The 18603-nt window shown below is 44.0% G+C and overlaps 2 protein-coding genes across 2 annotated transcripts in view; both read left to right on the forward strand.

Moving 5' to 3' along the window:
* MOB3B (MOB kinase activator 3B) overlaps positions 1-18603 on the forward strand; it is a 172076-nt gene that overhangs the window by 143612 nt on the left and 9861 nt on the right. The window lies entirely within an intron of this gene.
* The window catches only part of EQTN (equatorin), a 72620-nt gene that overhangs the window by 16292 nt on the left and 37725 nt on the right, over positions 1-18603 (forward strand). The window lies entirely within an intron of this gene.

Genomic DNA, 18603 nt, shown 5'->3' on the forward strand with positions numbered 1-18603 from the left:
AATTTGAGTAATTTCAGCAGGCTCTGGGGCACAGCGGCTGTCCCTAGCTGTCTGGTACCTGGCGTTGCGGTAATTAGCCCTAAGTGTGAGAGGCCATAGAGAAGGTGGTTTGGGGAGTGGGCTCTGGACTGGTTAGTTTGTATTGGTTGGTGAGTAAACAGCTCAAGGATGAGTTGTTTACTATCTCTAGAAATTGGTTAGCCCTGGGAGGGGCATTCGGTCCATGTTCAGCAAGGCCCCAGATATTAAAGAGTCAAAATATGAAAATTAAAAGACATGTTTAATACAGTATAGCATCTGGCAAACAAGATGTTGATGAATTTTATGTATCACCTTTAGAGGTTCTCAGTTTGAAATCTGTTACTGTGCTATGAGAATACACAGCAAACGTATTTTTTCTGTGCATCGCTCAAGAGTTCTGGAGCAAGGCAAGACTCGCTGGGTTCAATTGTGATATGTCATTGGCTAAAGTGTTCATTTCTTCATTTTCTTTCACAACCACTTTCTAGAAAACTCTCGGCAGGAACTAAGTTGTCTCTGAATTCAGTTGGACGAGTAGTGTGGAAAGACACTAAAACACATCATGCTTGAGTTTTTTGCTTGTTTTTCTTGTATCCAGGCTATTGTGGTAAATGACCACCCCATGAAGAAAAAGTTGTGCAAACAGCACAAGGGAGTTAAAAGCCTGGAAAGAACTGATAAAGTTGGTGGAGGAGGGTATAGCTCAAGTGGTAGAGTGCATGAAGGCCATCGTAGGACAAAGCTTTGTCAGATAACAAGTGGAGAAAGCCTTTCTTTGCCACCACAACACCCTCAGTTTACAGTGGACCCTTGAACAACATGGGTTTGAACTGCACAGATCCACTTATACATAGGTTGTTTTTTTTTCTATAGTAATTATTACATTACTCCACCATCCGAGGTCAGTTGAATCTGTGGATGTGGACCCATGGTATGGAGGAACCAGACTATAAATTATACTTGGACTTTTGACTACATGGAGGCGCAGGGTCCCTTACCCCCATGTTGTTCAAAGGTCAGCTGTATTTTCTACAACTGAAGAAGGCCCTCAAGGATTCTAACTCCTGGCTGTGCTAGGAGCTGACTCAAAGTCTGAGTCACAGAAAGTTCAGGAACGACCCAGTATTCTAGATAAGAGCCACTTGGGGGGCATGGGGAAAAATGATGATCGGATTAGTAGGAGTTATTATAGTGGAAGTGAGCACGAAAGTTATCAGTTTTCTTCCCAGAAGCTTATAGTTCTTTACATTTTGCTTGAAACAGTATCCTTCCTACCTTGTGTTTTGTTTAATTACAGGGAGATTCATTTTAATGGTTTTATGTATTAGTAACAAATGCTTTTAAAGCTTAATTGTCTGAAATTATGTATTCATGTCACACAAACCAAAACCTATAAAATAACACAAAAAGATATTGAGAATGTTTCTTAAGACAATCATTGTATAGCATCAGAATCTGGAATCTTAGCCCAGTTCAGTGCCCACTGAGAATACCGCACTTGTGGATTGTTATTACTGAAATGAGCACGTTTAGTACTTGATGAAGCTGGAATACCTAACCTCTAAGCCTACTGTTGCAATGAACATATTAAAATCAGTCATATTATATCAAATCAACACACTTTTTTTGCTTTGCATATGTCACATACCCGATAGATGCAAAGCAAGTTGCTCAGGTGTTCTGATTGTTTAAGAAAGATAAACTTTTGAGACTTGATGAATGCAGTTTAAGAAATATAAAACAATGACTGTCACTCATCTTTGACCCTCAAAAGATGATGAAGTCAGGCATTTGACTTCCCATTCTAGTTGTACATTCTTTTTTTCTTCATTTTTTTAAATTGAAGTATAGTTGATTTACAATGTTGTATTTGTTTCAGGTGTACAGCAGAGTGATTCAGTTATACGTATACATACATATTCTTTTTCAGATTCTTTTCCATTATAGGTTATTAGAAGATATTGAATATAGTTCCCTGTGCTACACAGTAGGTCATTGTTGTTTACCTATTTTATATACAGTAGTGTGTATCTGTTAATCCCAAACTCCTAATTGACCCCTTCCTAGTTGTACATTCTTTATAATCTAATGCAGCTCAGGGCCAGAAGAGCAGCATTTGTTCAGCCAGTTTCCTTAAGAACATCAGCATTCCCAGAGTTCCCACACCTCCAGTGGGACATTCCTGATGTCATGCTTTGGGCTTCCACAATGGAGAATGCAGAGACCCTGCCTCAGGTTTCTCCCCACCATGCGTCCACCATGCACAGCCACACCGCTCTACTCCCAGAGCCTGCCATGTTGCTTTTGTCTGATGTTGATGTTGGGTGAGTGCCCAGCATGCTGGCTGTGGTGGGGGTCCAGCACCCAACAAGGGTAGGAGACTCAGTCTCAGACAGTGCTTAAGACTTTAAGACAAGACTCTCTGGGCTCAAACCCTGGACCCTTCATTCACTGACATGGAATCTTGAGCAAGAGTGTTGGTTTTTCAGAGCCTCATTTTATTCATTTGTTGAAGAGGTCTAGTAATAGAATTGTAAAAACTAAATGAATTAGTCACACGATAAGTGCTTAAGAAATGTTAGCTGTTAAATGAGGTGATGAATGTGCAGTAGTTGGCATGTAGTAGGTAGAGGTACCCTGATTCTCTCTTCCATAGCTCCCATGGTTTTTGGCATCTTGTAGCAGATTTAATTCACTGTATTTGAATCAGTGTCTCCCACGGGATGGTCAAATCTTTGAGGGCTGGAAGTACACAGGACACATGCTTGTATTGCCAATGTATATAAGTATATAAATAATGCTGAATGTGTTTTTGAGTTGGGAAGACTACTTTGAGGCTGATGCACTTTCATTCAAAGGGATCACACACCAGCTATTCCTCCCTCGGTCCCACCTCATCTCAGAACATGCCTGCGTACCTCTGCTTACTTATCCATTGCTGAAAATAAAGCTTCATCCTGTTGGATTAGCAGTAGAGACTAAAGGCAAAATAAAGTCCAGAGCAGTGAAAGGATGCATCCTCAGTCTCAGGCCTGACAGAGGAAGATGAGACCCCAACGTCCACGCAGTTCTCTGGTCCAGATTCCAACTACCTCACCTGAGGTGATGTCGAATGTTCTCACCCTGTCTGTGTCCCAGTGTGCTGGGCGTGCAGTGACCAAGACTCTCTGATTTAGCACGAAAAATCCCAAGACCTGGGAAAATTCTCGGTCGCTAGCAAACTGGGACTGTTTATTACCCTATCAGGCCTCTGAGTGGAAATAGCATTTGGAATTTAGAAGCTGGGAAGAGGTCACCCTGGCTGGCCCAGTGAGGAAGGCCAGCACATTCGTCTGTCCACAGGGCTTGCCTTAAGGCTCCCGTTGGGACCTGCTGATCAGCCGCAGCCTGGGAATCCAGGGAACGTCAGGATTTCACTTGGTCTCCAACCAGGAGGGGGAGGCTGGAGCACCACCCAACACAGACGTGACAAATGATCCATTTCTCATGTAAATGCAACAGCTGAGGGTGACTTGAACTCAAGCAAGTTCACAGTGGGCGGAAAAGTGGCCAAATGGTGCTGGTAATTGCAAAATGGGCCAGGCCTTAATTGAATAAGCAGGCTGCTGTTGGCCCTGGCAGGCTGGGAGTCAGCTGACAGCATAGAGCTAATCAGGATTATCATTAGCAAGCACGAATAGGCTGCACTGTTTTGTTGGCCTTTCACTAAAAACAAAAGCAGACTCAGAGAAGGCTGTTAGCCGTGCAGTAGCTGGCCAATAAAGAGCTGATGAGTGAGGAGGAGGAGAGAGGTTGGCGAGGCGAGGAGAAAAGACAGGGGGTGCTTGTTCCCCGCAGTGCATCTGCTGACCCCTGTGTGACCTTGGTTCAGCCCTGTCAGCTTTCTCTCCAAGGGTCCATTTCCTTACTTCTAACAGTGCAAGTGATTATATGGCACCCACCTTGCAGAGGTGCTCCTGGGAAACCCAGTGTTCTCACGGCTGTTCTGCTCCCAGACTGCAGGGCACTTGGGCTATAGGTGCTCTTTCATTAAGTCAATGCTTCTAAATAGGGGTCCACACGCCGGCTGTATCAGAATCTCCTGGAGCTGATACCCGGGCCTCACCACAGATACACCAAATCAGAATCACCGAGGTTAGTGCCTAGTACCAAGCATCCTCGGTCTGCATCTCCAACTTAAATGTGCATGTGAATCAGCTGAGCATGGTGCCAAGATGCAGATTCTGGTTTGCTGCACCTGAATTACAGCCTGATTCATTTTGCTCCTACACAATGTTCATGCTACTGGTTCCCAGGCTGTACCAAGGGGGCAATACTCTAGATGACAATGACTCTCACATTTGAGAATTACTAGTGTCAGCACATCCTCTCTTCTCCTTCTCTAGGATCGGGGGTTAGCTCAGTGAGGTGGGAAAGCAAAGCAAAGAAAAAATCTAAGGGTCAGTATTGGCCAGGAGTATTCCTCAGAAGTTTGGTCCTGAATAATGATCAGTGAAAACAGACTTCTCTTCCTGGTCAGATGAGTTTACAGAATACTTTGTCATCTCCACCCTTGAAGACTCACGAGGTACAATCACAGACTAAAGGTCTTAAGAAGTCATCCAGGGAAGAAACCGGTTCTGCTTTGTGCAGCCCACCCAACTGAACCGTGTCTGGCTGCTGGAATTGCTTTCCTTTGTTGTCACTCGGACACATCTTATGGAGATTCTGGCCATTGGAACAAACTTTGGGCCACAGTGTTCTTCTTTCTGCTGTGTCTCTAGATTCTGATTTTTCCCTCCCTGCCTCCACCCTGGCCCCAACCACACACACACGACTGCTGCATGGCGTGAGGAAGAGAGAAGACTGGGAAGATGAGAAGGAAGTGAAACTCCCCTCATGGGAGGGCATCACGGGAAAAAAAAGTAACTCAGCTCTGTTCTTCCTCACTCTTCAGCCTTCCCACATCACTGGAGGACTCCTGATCATTGAGTTTGTACCATGTGCAGGGCACACAAGCATTTTCAAGAAATAAACAATAGCTCCATTTTTTGAGTTCCAGGTGTTCCATTAAACTCCTTACATGCGTTATTTCATCTCTTCTCCACACTTGTTACATTCACTTCAAACAGATGTGGGAGGCCATGTCTCACTCTGCAGACCGTGTTCCCCTCTGTCCCTCATTACTCTCGTTACTGCCAACTTGTCACACCGGAGCCTCCCCTCCTCCCCAACTTTGGAGTCAGCGCTTCTTGGCTAATGATTGAAGTTCACGCACCAAATGATTTCAGGCTTCAGCACCAAAACCACTGCTTTAAAAATGGGTACTTTAGGGCCAGGTGGAAGAAAAACAGTTTGAAGACCAAAGATTTGGAAAGCCTTATCTCATAAAGACCCAGCACGACCCATCTAAGCTCAAGCATATGATGACTTTGCGTTCCCCTAAGAGGTGGCCAGGTCATGCCTGCACCTCCCTTGGAGACGCCTGAGTGAGAGCAGCAGCCAAGATTGGCCTGTAATGGTAAGACCAGGTCAGGACAGTGAAAAGAAACAGAGCCTCTTCCATGAGCCAGAGCTGCTCCCCCAAAATAGCCGGCAGTGAAGAGCCATTGTGGCACTTTTGAAAGGACCTTTTCTTTTGAAACATCAGCTATGCAAAGGCCTCTGGGCTGCTTCTTGTCAGGCGGGTTCCTTGACTTCCTGCCAACTGGTTCGAACACGGACACAGGCTTTGGGGAAGAAAGAGCTTCAGCCTGTGAACCTGGCGGTTTGGCCTTGACATTGCTGCTTCCACTCTCACGTTACCACATTCGTCATCGGACCCTGAGCACGGCGTCTACGGTCTCCGGGCTTCAGCCTTCCGTGTGTGCGTGAGATCATGGAAGAGTCCCCCCATCTCGACGGAGTCTGTGATCTTTGACCTGGTGTGTTGCCAGCCTTGTTGTCTTGGGTCCAAGGTGACCTTTTCTTTTTGCTTAGCGAGGCCTTCATGAGTTGAAGCCTACCATGCCAGCAGAGCAGGTAGACCTGGCACAGAGACTAGCTGGAGGTTGCATTCATAGAACTTTGTCATTTTAGATGGTGTGTGTGTGTTCAGCACAGCATCAGCTGGTGGTGGTTGTTCAGGGCAAGCCAAAGGCCCGGAGCTGAGGGGGAGAGGCTGCCAGGGACCTTTTTAAGAACGTTGGCAGACATATTCTAAAGTGTCAGTTTGCAAAATAGCAAAGAAATGTGGATGATTTTCAATGAACTGCATTGTGCTGGGTCAGTGGGACTGGGGCGAAAACAGCCACATCGGTCCTGTTTATTCATCTTTTGCTGATGTCCGGTGAGCCTTGGCTTCTGGTTTTACAGGACGGTAGATGGTTAGCTGGTTGGTTTGGGGTTTTTTGTTTGTTTATTTGTTTGTAGTTTGTTTGTTTGTTTTTTAAGTTGGGTCAGGGGTGAGATGCGATCTTCTGTATTTCAGGGCCTAAAATATAACCAGAGTTGGAGACAATGCCCTTGGGAAGATCACAGCACATAATATTAAGTACCAAAAACAAGATTCAAAACCGTATTGGAAAATCACTCTAATCATATGTCTGTCTATTAGTGTGTCTAATAGGATCGTCTAATGACAGATGAGAAAGGAAATACAACAAAGAGTGCCGAGTGATTCTCTCTTGGTGGAATTATGGGTGATGCTTCTTTTTTATATGTGCCTCTTTGGGCTTTTCTATCACAAACGTGCATCACTTTTATAGTAATCAGAAAAGGCAAACATGCTTTAAAAGGCTTTACCAACAGAGACCAAAACTGCATGTGACAGGCAGCCTGTGTGCCCAGGATCAAGGGCTCTGAGGGCGCTGTCTCCCACTTCTGGCCATGTCCTTGGTTTCCCTTCTTAGAGCTGTGTGAAAGAGATGCTGAGGGTAGCAGGCCAGCAGTGGTCCAGACCCCTTTGTGAATGTAGTTGGAAGGGGCTGGGCACAATCACGTGGGCTAAACAATTACACTTTCCCTGGATGTGGGGTTGTCCTTCCTGGAGCTGGGAGTTAAGCAACTTTGTAAACACAGAGGTGATGTTGTCTTTAAAATAGGTACAGCTTTTTCATTTTGCAGCCCTTGTTTTAAGTGGGCAGATCTGAAGCACATGAATTCCATGGGTCACCCACATGTGAGACATGCAGCACCGTAGGGACGGGTCTGTCCAGGCACCTCGCTGCAGAGGGTGCCATGATCCCGACTGAAGGTTTTGGTTGGAGTTCATCCCCTCCAGATTCCTCCACTTAACTAGATCTGAAGAGATTTCTGTTTTTTCTCACTTCAAGTTTCAAAAGAGAATAAAGGTGATTTGATGACGAGAGATTTATCGATATCACGGAGTGGTCTATGTACAGTTTATTAAACTTGAGTGTAAGTGTATGTACAATAACCAAAAATAATTTTTAGCTGAAACTATGGTGTGGGTCTAGAGTTAACTCCAGTCCCTTCTTACTAAGGTATTAGCAAAACTCAAGACCAGAAGTGACTAAGAAAGTTGTTTCTGTCCTGGTCTCAGGTTCTTATTTCATCATTTTTCTTCTCAGAGAGGACCATTCTCTTCTCCTGGCCCCAGGGACCCAGGCTTTGTCCTCGTTTACATCACCCTGTATCTCTGGATTGGTCATTCTTTAGAGGTTAATATTGTTTAGCTACTTGATTTAAATTTTAAATTACAGAATCTTAAACTATTAGTATATTTTAATAAGTCATTATTTCTGCTCCAATTTGCTATTACATACCTCTGTCTAATTCCTACATGTCAGATTACCTTCCAGTTCAGCAGATACACCCAATATGGCAGACTAAGAAAGCCTGGACTTCACAGTCACACTTTGCCTTCTTTCTTTACCTTTGCTGAGTGGGAATAGTTTATGGACTGCTTCTGATTTTGATTGGAAGAAAGTGATTTCTAGACCATTCAATAAATATTTGTTACCTGCTGACCATGTGCTAGAAATCCGGGTCCCTACTTTCAAAGAATTCGTTGGAAGTTTCCTTCCTACCCTGTCATTATTTCAGCATCCCCCAAAGTATTTTTCCCAGAATCTGCTAGTTCTAAGGGATGTCAAAGGTATTATGTGAACAGGGAGTTCCATGGCCAAATAACTGTGGGAAACAGTGAGTTAATCAAGCTACTCTGGTTTCTTTAATATCCTAACATGCTTGCTAATTCTCCAAGCAAGATGCAGAACATACAGATATATTTGATCAGGGAATTCTCTCTCTCCAGAGCATTTTGTGGGTCTAAGGCTTTGAAATTCCTCTGGGAAATACTAACTACACAATCTTATACTGTCTACCTTCTGTACTCTAAAGCCAGCCCTCTTCTGGCTGCTGAGGGTCTGGAAATAAGCATTTATTGAAAATTTACTATATGTCAGTCACTGTGCTGAGCACCAGAGTGCCAAATAAGATACATCTCCATTCTTGAAGAACTCATGGTTTTAAAGCACCATGCCCTTCAACCCAACTTAATTAGAGCTGCCCTGTCCAACACAGCAGCCTCTGGCCACTTGTGGCCATTTAAATTTAGTTTCTTTTTTAAAAATTGAAGTATTGTTGATTTACAATGTTGTGCTAGTTTCTGATGTACAGGATAGCAGTTCAGTTATACTTATTCAGTTATTGAATATAGGTCCCTGTGCTATATAGTAAGACTTTGTTGTTTATATATTCAGTACATAGTAGTTTGTTATCTGCTAATCCCAGACTCCCAGTTAATCCCTCCCCACCTCTTTCCCCTTTGGTAACCATAAGTTTGTTTTCTATGTCTGTTAGTCTGTTTCTTTTGTGTAAATAAGTTCATTTATGTCATTTTTTTAGATTCCACATAAAAGTGATACATGATATTTATCTATCTCTGTCTGACTTACTTCACTTAGTATGATAATCTCTGGGTCCATCCATATTGCTACAAATGGCATTATTTCATTCTTTTTTATGGCTGAGTAGGATTCCATTATATATAAAAATGAGTTTCTTAATCTTATTAGCCACATTTCACGTGCTTAAAAGCCACATGTGTCTAGTAGATATTGTGTCGAGTGAACATTTCCATCATCTTGAAATGTTCTGTCAGACACTGCTGACTTAGAGGTTCTAGCCTCAAGACTTACTTCCTACAATATTCTATTAATACCCTGTCCCACCATGCCTGGCTGACAGATGTGCTCACAGTTGTCCCGATGCTGCCTCAGTGAGGCATTGCCATTTCGCTCTTTGGGCTATCATGGTCCGCTTCTCTTTGTGAGACCACTTCTCTCCCAGTTTGCAGAAGAAGAGCAGATGAAACTCAAAACCATCTGCTCAGTGTTTCTCCCTAGGTCTCCTGTCGGAATCTCCATCTCAGGGAGCTGCTCGGTTCCTCAGGAGTGCTCATAAATAACACATCGTAATTACATGTTCCTGTGTCTGCATTTTTGGAAACTGCTGCAGAATGTCAATCACAGCTGGGATGAATTCATCTTCCTGAGCATCTGTATCAAGTGTGAATAGTCCACGTGGCTTGATGCCCACTTATAAGCCTGCCAGATTTGCTCTGCTGTGTGTGGTCTAGACTAGTTCAAATTTCCCGGCAGATAAGGGTAGATTCTTTGTCAAATGAGTAATAGCTTGGAATTTGAGTGCAGGAAGGTTTTACTTATTGAAATATAGCAATATATCTTCTCTCACCACTCACCAGTGTCAGCACAATAAAAGTGTGAGGATAAGGCTGTAGGCATCCTTATCCTAGGGACGTCCTTGATCACCGTGTGGCCTTAGGGATACCTCTACTATGAAATAATTTTACTGATAAGGGTCAGTCAGCCAAGCCACCAACAGCATCAGTTAGACCATAATGTAGTACTAGAACATAGTACTATTTGGTCTGAGTTTCATGATGTTAGTGCTGACAGATTCCTACTATGTTGTGAATCTGAGTGTAACTGGACCAGTCATTTAAAATAAAGGCATACAGGTAGATCTGGATGAAGAAAGAAAGATGCCAACTACTCCAAAAGGGAATTTCCTGAAGTTCCCTGAATGGGCCATGTCCTCTCACCTCCAGGACATAAGTACCTGTAAAGCCCTTGGCCTCCACGTCTCCTGGTCCTGCTCATCCTACAAGTCTCGGCTGAATTTCTCCTTCCTCAGAGACAATGCTCCTCCACTCTCTACTGTGTTGGGTCCCTGCCCACTGCTCCCAGAGCTCCCCAACTCCAAAGAAGCAACCACCAGAGAAGCCATAGTATCTTTAAGGACTAGTGTCAGAAGTGACAAACCACCCCTTCCACCATTTTCCATTTGTCACTAAGCCCAGCCCACATTGAAGGGGAGGGGAATTAAGCTCTCTCTCTTCAGAAAAGAAGGATAGCTAAGAATCTTTGGACATATTTTCAAACAGCCACAGGGACCAACATTTTTTTAACTGGTGATGCTGGTTTTGGGCCCTTGCACTGAGTTCCCCTTCTTCTCTCATTTCCCACATCCTCCAGCTCAGATCCGCAGTCTCCCCAACATGTTCTTCCTCTGGAAATCACCTGCCTCTGTGAAAATGCCCATGACCTCAGCGTGGTCACTTCCTCCACACCCTCCTGGCCAAGCTCCTTGAAGAGGGCCATCTAGCCAATGGTCTTTACTTTCTCACTTCCCCTTCAGTTCATTCCAGAAACCTGCTCTTTCTCCAGAAGTAGAACATTGAAGCCCTGGCTCACTTACTTTTGAAACAGAGAAGAAACAATGAATCATATAATTCACTGATCATTCATGTTGTGGATGACTCTTAAAAATGTTGTGCTGAGTAAAAGAAACCAGATATAGAACATACATACTGTTTGATCCCACTTATATCAAATTCTAGAACAGCCTAAACCATTCCACAGTATCAGAAAGCTGTTCAGTGGTTGCCTGGGCCAAGGGTGGGGGTCAGGGATTGACTGCAGAGGAGTAAAGAGGGAACCTGCTCAGAGGTGATAGAAATATTCCATATTATTTTTTTTATTATTTAGTTTTTTGCCCTGAAGTATAGTTGATTTACAGTGTTGTGTTAGTTTCTGGTGTACAGCATAGTGATTCAATTATACACATTCTTTTTCATTATAGATATTGAATGAAGTTCCCTATGCTATATAGTTGGACCTTATTGTTTATCAATTTTATATACAGTAGTTTGTATCTGCTTATCCCAAACTCCTAATCTATGCCTTCCCCACCCCTTTCCCCTTTGGTAACCATAAGTGTGTTTTCATGTGTCTATGATTCTTTCTGTTTTATAAATACATTTATTTGTATCAAGAAATGTTCCCTATCTTTATTGTGGTGATTACCTGGAAGCATGTATTTATCAAAACTCTTCAAACTGTGTATTTAAATAGAAGCGTTTTCTTAAAAATCAAACATACCTCCATAAACTTTGTCTTTAAAATATGCTTGGTAAAGGCATCCAACATATTTTGAAAACAACTTCAGTATTCACAGGAGCAGTGTTTTCACAGGCCTTCTCTGAAAACTTTTGTCTTCTTGCTGCATGAGTGATTAATGAGACAAACTGAAAGGAAAAGTAACAACTTATCTCTGCATTTTCAGTTGATTGTGATGACAGAAGTAATTCATGTCCCAGAGATAGGAGGCTCTCCCTCCTCTCTGGCAATCAGTTATGAATGGTTGTAAACCATTCTGCTGTACAACACCTGGGGAGATTTCTGAACGTGTCTCAGTTCTCCAGCCCCACCCTAGACCTGGTAAATCACAGTCTCCAAGGATAGGGCCCAAGCCAAGCAGAGCTCTCCAGATGGCTGTTGTGTGACAGCGTGGGTGAGCGCCAGTGACCAGAGTTTGGTGTGTCTCCAGTTTTTTTCATCACAAGAACATCTGGGAGCTTGCAGTAGATATAAATGCATGGGTTCTGCTACTGGAATTCTGATTCTTTGATTCTGGGATGGGTGGGGCTTACGAATTTGTGTTTCTAACAAGCTCCCAGGTAATTCTGATGCAAGTAGTCCAGGTGTCACACTTTGAAACTAATATTATATGTTTCCAAATTTCTGGACAGAACTGGAGTTCATCAAGATGCCTGGACTGAAAAGTGGCTCCTTCATCTTGATTTTTTAGATGGTGTCTAGCCCTACTACTTTGGTTTGTGTAACACATGCTTGCTTCTCTCCACTCCCTCCTTTCCCCCACAATCAACCCTACACCCAGTTCCCTGTCTAGATCATAATGGTGTTTTTTCACCCTGGCAGCAGTCATCCCCCTACTCTAGAAGCCCATCCCCCCAGACGGCCCCTCTCCAGCATGGCCCCTCACCCGTGTTAGAGCCCCATCACACAAACCTCAGTGCTGCTGGGCTCCTGTGCTCCAGGCAAGTGGCTTGGTGCTGGGTCAGCCCTGGTCCTTGACATGAACCCTTTTCTGCATAGAGATATGAATGGTCTTACTTTTCCCACTGCTAGAATGAGAGGGTTCAGTCCAGATCAGTGGTCCTTAGCAGCAGGTCTTGTGGAAATGCTGGGGGAAGAAACCAGGGCCCAATCCTGGACCTCCCCTCCTCTTCAACTAGAGCTGCCATCTTTCTGTCATTAATGGCTTTGATGTAAGACTGCATTTAAAAGAAATGAGTTCTGCTGCTAAAATAAGTTGTAAACCCACTGGATTAGGGATGGCTTAGATTTCCTTCCAGTTCTGGCTCATTATGGATCCAGAATGACATAGACTGTCACTGTGTTTCCTTTTACTTGATTTATTTATAATTTGGGGTGGAGGTAATTAGGTTTATATATATAAATACATATATAAAAATATATATTAAAAATGTATAAATATATAAAATATATAAATATATTAAATATATAAAGATATATAAGTATACGAATATGTAAATATATAAAATATATATATGTTCATTGAATCTGCACACAGTTCTGTGAGATAAACACTGTCTTTATCTCCACTTGAGAGAGGAAGAAAGTCAGACAGGGAGGCGACGTGACTTGTCCACACAGGAGTGGAACATTTGCAGTCAGACACAGCCTCTGCTGAGGAGATCCATCTGAGGTGGATTGCAGCTCTGGGACTCACTAACTCCCATGGGTTCTGATGATCTGCAGCAGCTGCACGATTCGCAAGGTTCTGTCCCTCTCTCAACAGCATCCGACTGTGAGGCCACGGTCACATCACATCAGTTCATGCATGCTGAATAACTCCAATGAGATGACCTTGCTGGTGCCAGGTGCTGGGGCAGCCAGAGAGACACGCCCCTTGCCTCAGGATGTTTAATGTCTGTATCTCAGAAGACACAAGTCAGGGAGGGTATAGCCCAGTGGTAGAGCATGTGCTTAGCATGCAGGATGTCCTGGGTTCAATCCTCAGTACCTCCATGAAATAAATAAACAAACAAACAAACCTAATTATCACACCGCCCTCCAAAAAAAGAAGACCCAAACCCAAAGCTCACAGAGGCCAGGCAGGTGACAAATATGAGTTAGCAAGCAGGCAGTGGCAAAAAACCAGCAGTGGGAGCAGCCAATGTGCAACACCAGCTGATGGTTCCTGTGGGGAAGCAGAGAGCCAGGGTTTCCAAATTAGAACAAATTGGAACTCCACCATTTTCAGTAAACACACAGGATTTTATACAGTGGCGACTGATTAGAACAGTTCTTGTATTTTATTTATTTTTAAGTCGACGGGCCTAACGCACTCTTTGTAGGAGTACAGTTTGCCTAGGGGCCATCGTTCAGCTCGGCACCTTGCCTTACGGAGAGCCTGTGGTGGGCAGGAGAGGGGCTGGCCCCTGGCAACCTGGTAACACACACCCAGGGTCCGCACTGACAGTGCTATTTTTAGAGTTCTCCCTTATCTTGAAAGCCCAGCACATCCAAATGTAGGAAGTGAAGTTTGGTGAATGTGTGTGTGTTGAGGGGGAGTACAGGGTTTGTCTGAGCCGACGAGACCATTTGATGGGGTGGATGTCCGCATCCCACCAAGCTGCTCCAAGCTCCATCACCGTCGCCAGTCTGCAGTGACTGCGTTGCTGCAGGCTCCAAGGACACTGAGCACATCTGTTCCTTTGTCACTGGCTTCACTTGACATGACCAGTGTCGTCGCCTGTTGGCATTTAGACTGTCGACCCCGTCGCTGCCAGGCCCGGGCCGTAAGCTCTGTTGTTAGTGTATGTACTTGCTCCAGATAGTAGAGCCTTAGAAACCCCTGCTCTGCTCGGGGATGGGCAGAAAGTCCCACAGTACTTACAGCACACACTCAAGGGATTTTATCTTACTAATCTTTGAAAAACATTGGCAAGTGGACAGGAGTCAAGCACAACATTTGCCCACATCTAACATAGGCTGGTTTTCGTTTTATGGCCTCATGATTGAAGAGGAAGACTTTTTATTAAGGTTGGCACTCTGCTCATATCTAATTCCGTTTTTATTATAAGGTTTCTATTGTGGTTTGCTCTTTTTTGGAGCTCACTCTCTCCCTGGCGGTTACAATAGCCTTTGTACATACACAGGAATTTTACTAGGTATTCACTGGGTGTGATTTTTTCCTTTGGTATCACTGATGACAGATGTTACAGTTTAAGAGGTTCCCAGACATAGTTACTCTTTACTTGGTTTCTGGTGGTGGTGCAAGGGTGCTTGGTATTTTGCATTAGTAGATTGAGATTATTCTACATACAAAAACTCATGTAAACACTTTTATTTTGGATATTGAAAGCAATATCAGAGGGAATTTAATTAGACAGAAATGTTTTCTTAAAAGCACACCCACGCACCAGTGCACACGTGCACAAGTTCCCAAGCACATAAGCAAACACACACTAATGACCATTTTTTTCCTCATAGAGCCTCAACTCTTTCAAAACCCCTTCCCCCAGGGATTTTTTGTTCTTCATTTTGTTAATGGAATTATATATAAAAATCTTCCTTGAAGTTTTTGAAATTGCATTTTCTAAAACTGATACCTCTGGGGTCTTTTTTTGTCATTTGTTTAGTTTTATTTTAAATCATGGTAAAATACACATGATAGAAAGTTTACCACCTTAACTATGTTTAAGTGTACAGTTCACTGGAATTACATCCACCCGTCTCGTTGTGCAACCATCACCACCATCCAGACCGCTTCATCTGGATACGTACAGTTTTTAATTTGGGTTTTATTTTATTTTTTTCACATATAAGCCAGGTCTCTAGGATGTGCAGTTGAGGCCAAAAAGGGGAACACACAGTCTGCAAAGGAAGAAGACACCTTCTTTCATTTCCCCTCACCTGAAGCAGTGCTGCCACCACCTCTCAGTACATGGGATGATGTCCCTCTTCTACTGAGATCAGTACACACTGTGACAATAGCACATAATGACCGCTATTGCTCAAAAGTCTAAAATCGCAGCTTCATAATAAAATATCACAGAGCCCTAACAAGTGAAAATGGCTTTAGTCCTATAAAGCACATTCCCTTTATGTAAAGTTCATGTTGGTTTCGTGGTTCATTAATTGGGAATCTGAGAATAAGGAAAAAGGGCTTTGCCTCTTCCCATATGAAAGCTGTCAGACTTTAGTTATCAGGGAGGCAGGCACTTGCAGAGTTTACTCTATTCTTATTTCACATGTGTTTTCTTTCTAATGTAGCATCACCCGTCTCCCAAGATAGGGAAGATATTGGACTTTTTATGGCCAGGTCGATTTTGGAAAGGCAGCTGGAGGACCCATTTATAACCACATGGGCTTTAAGTCCAGGGGGTCCCACTGCTCGAAGTACCTGTAGGGTGCAGAGCAGTGCTAGCAGACTTTCTTTGAAAAGGTCCAGATGTTGAACATTTGGGTTTGTGGGCTATAAATGGTCTCTGTCACAATTACTCACCTTCACCGTTGACCTGGGAAAGTGGCCCTAAACAAGGCATAAACACAGGGTGTGACTGGGTTCCAATTTCACCTTTATTTATGGAGTTGAAATTTAAATGTCGTACAATGTTCACAAATAGGGATATAGTATTCTTCTTTTAATTTTTTCCAACTGCTTCAAAATGTAAAAATCATTCTGAGTTTATGGGCTGTACCAGACAGGTGTGGACTGAACTTGGGCTGAGAGCTAGTTTCCAGGTCTCTGAAGTAGAGGGAAAACAGGATTCCAAGGCCCGTTGACAAGATGCAAATGAAGGGCCTGGTTCAAATCCTCGCTCTGCGCAGTGCTAACCATGTAACCTTGGGCAAGTCGCTAACGTATCCAGGTTTCAGTTTCTCCAGAGGGGAAGCCCAGTGACCACCCCCTAGGGATGAAATTCAGTTATAAAGTAGGGCACAAAATGCGGATCAGCTCCTAAGGCTCTGAGGAGGCTAAATTTCTCTCTACGGGAGCTTGAGAACACATTTCAGTTGGCATTAGTAACTCCTAGCAATAGGTCTTCTTTCTTTTTCTTTTTCTTTCTTTCTTTTTTGTTTTTAGATTTGTTTTTGTTTTTTAGGGGGAAGAGGTAATTAGGCTTATTTATTTATTTATTCTTGAAGGAGGTACTGGAGATTGAACCCAGGATGTCGTGCACGCTAAGCATGCGCTCTAGCACGTGAGCGATGCCCTCCCCCGGTCTTATTTCATTAAACGAAAATTCAGTCTGTTTCGTGTCTGTTTACCCCATCAACATAATACTTCCTATCAAAGGAATGAGATTGCTCAGAAACTACAAACTTCCTAAATTACAGGTTGGCTGAGGAAGAAAAATCTCCGTATGTTTTCATTAAACATACAATGGGGTTTTTATTAAGGGATGGTAGGTTCCATCCTGTGGTAAAGTCAGCTAGATTGACCTGCTTCTATGGAATCCTTTGTTTTCCCCAAGGGGAAGATGAATTCTTCCTCCGGGAGCCCAGGTTCTTAAAGTCCAGGGCACACCCACAATGACACATCATGCTGCTTCAGGGTTTTTTTAATGTCATCAAGAGCTGGACCCATTAAGCTTCTCTGGAGATAAATCAGAGTCTGTGTCTGCAGCCTGACCCAGACTGGAAGGGCTGTCTCACCCTGGACCTTTTCCTCCCCCACCCCACCTGCCATGGAAGGGCCAAGGAACAGAAGCAAATTGGGGAGAATTCCTTACTTGCCCTCAAAGAGCTGGGCAAGCTGACAGGTGGGCCCTGGGCCACGCTGAAATCTGTTCCGTCCCTCTGAGGCCATGGATGCATCGTCACCCTTGGCTCATCCCCAAACAGGGGGCTTAAGGAGCATCTACCAGAAGCCAGTCTGGCTGTGCCAACAAATGCAGAGTGTGGGAGGCAGGGAGGCAGACCCCAGGCCAGGCTGTGGAAGACGTGGGCAGAGATGGGAAGGTGCAGGGAGTTGCAGAGGACCGCCAGAGAGGACGGTACTGTGCTTCATTGGGTTATAGGGAGCATCACTGTGAGCAGACATCAGGCTGGATCCACGCACTGTGACAGTCAGGAGCTAAAAGTATGCCAGCAAGAAGATGGGGGGCAATGTGGGGGCACTGTCGATAGAGCTGCAGAGCAAGTCAGGACGTTAAAACCCTGTGGGGTCTGGTGAGGAGCTCTTGAGAAATGTAGCGATGACGAAACGTTTCGATTCATGCTGTGGCTTTCGTGAGGTGGCACACTGTGGTCCACAACCCATCTCCTGGGGTTAAAGGAGAGCACTTCAAAAATGTGCAGCTATGCCTGTGCAAGAACCAGTGTAAATCAAGAGACTGAATGTGTTTACATAAAGTGACATTTTTAATGTTTGCAGGGTTGGGGGAAAGAAGAGCAGTTTGACTCTCAGATGAGTATGAATAAATATTCTCTGTGGGTGGGAGGTCTGTGTGTTTATCTATCCATGCATACATGTATATGTACTTGGCATGCATGTACTTGCACACATTCACACACACACGTGCACATACACCATGAAGACTGCCCTCCGTGGCAGTGATACGGGCTGCTGTTTAGGAACAGAATTAATCAAATAAATAATGTTCTTTCCTGTGCTGGGAGGTCTGGCCTGCCGTGTTTCTATTTTTATTTCTTTTGGCTTATTTGCCACCCACATTCCTAAAAGAATGCAGAAAGAACACTTTGAATTCCTGTGCGATGGTTGGATCCAGTGTATACTTAAAGTTGGGAGAATTGTTTTTAAATGTTTGTATTCTGGCTGCCCTGCCTGCCTTACAGACTCCAGACTTGAGATGCTAGCAAGGAAAGTCAGCTGTGGACCTCCCCTGGGTGGCTCCACTGGTCATGCCCGTGTCCCCCTCCCCCGCCCACCCCACTCCCAGGGCTGACTTTGTACTGCCACCAGCTCTAGGACTCAGCCGAAAGCACATGCAGAGATCTGCTCTGCACGAGGCCTTGGGCTGCAGGAGTCTGGTTAGGGAGACAAGTTTTCAAGTTTCAACCTTGGCTACTCTAATAACTACATGACTTTGACCAAGGTCCTTAACCCCAGTTCTGTGACCTGTAAAATGATGTTAATATGCTCACCCCGTAAGACGGCTGTAATCAGTAATGAATGAAGTGATGAGTGTTCAGCATTGAGCACAGTGCCTGGTACACAGATGGGCAGGAAGTGCAGTCACAACTCTGTTAGCAACACAGTGCACTTTTGTTGATATAT

This window comes from Vicugna pacos, chromosome 4, assembly GCF_048564905.1.
Source record: "Vicugna pacos chromosome 4, VicPac4, whole genome shotgun sequence".
NCBI lineage: Eukaryota > Metazoa > Chordata > Mammalia > Artiodactyla > Camelidae > Vicugna > Vicugna pacos.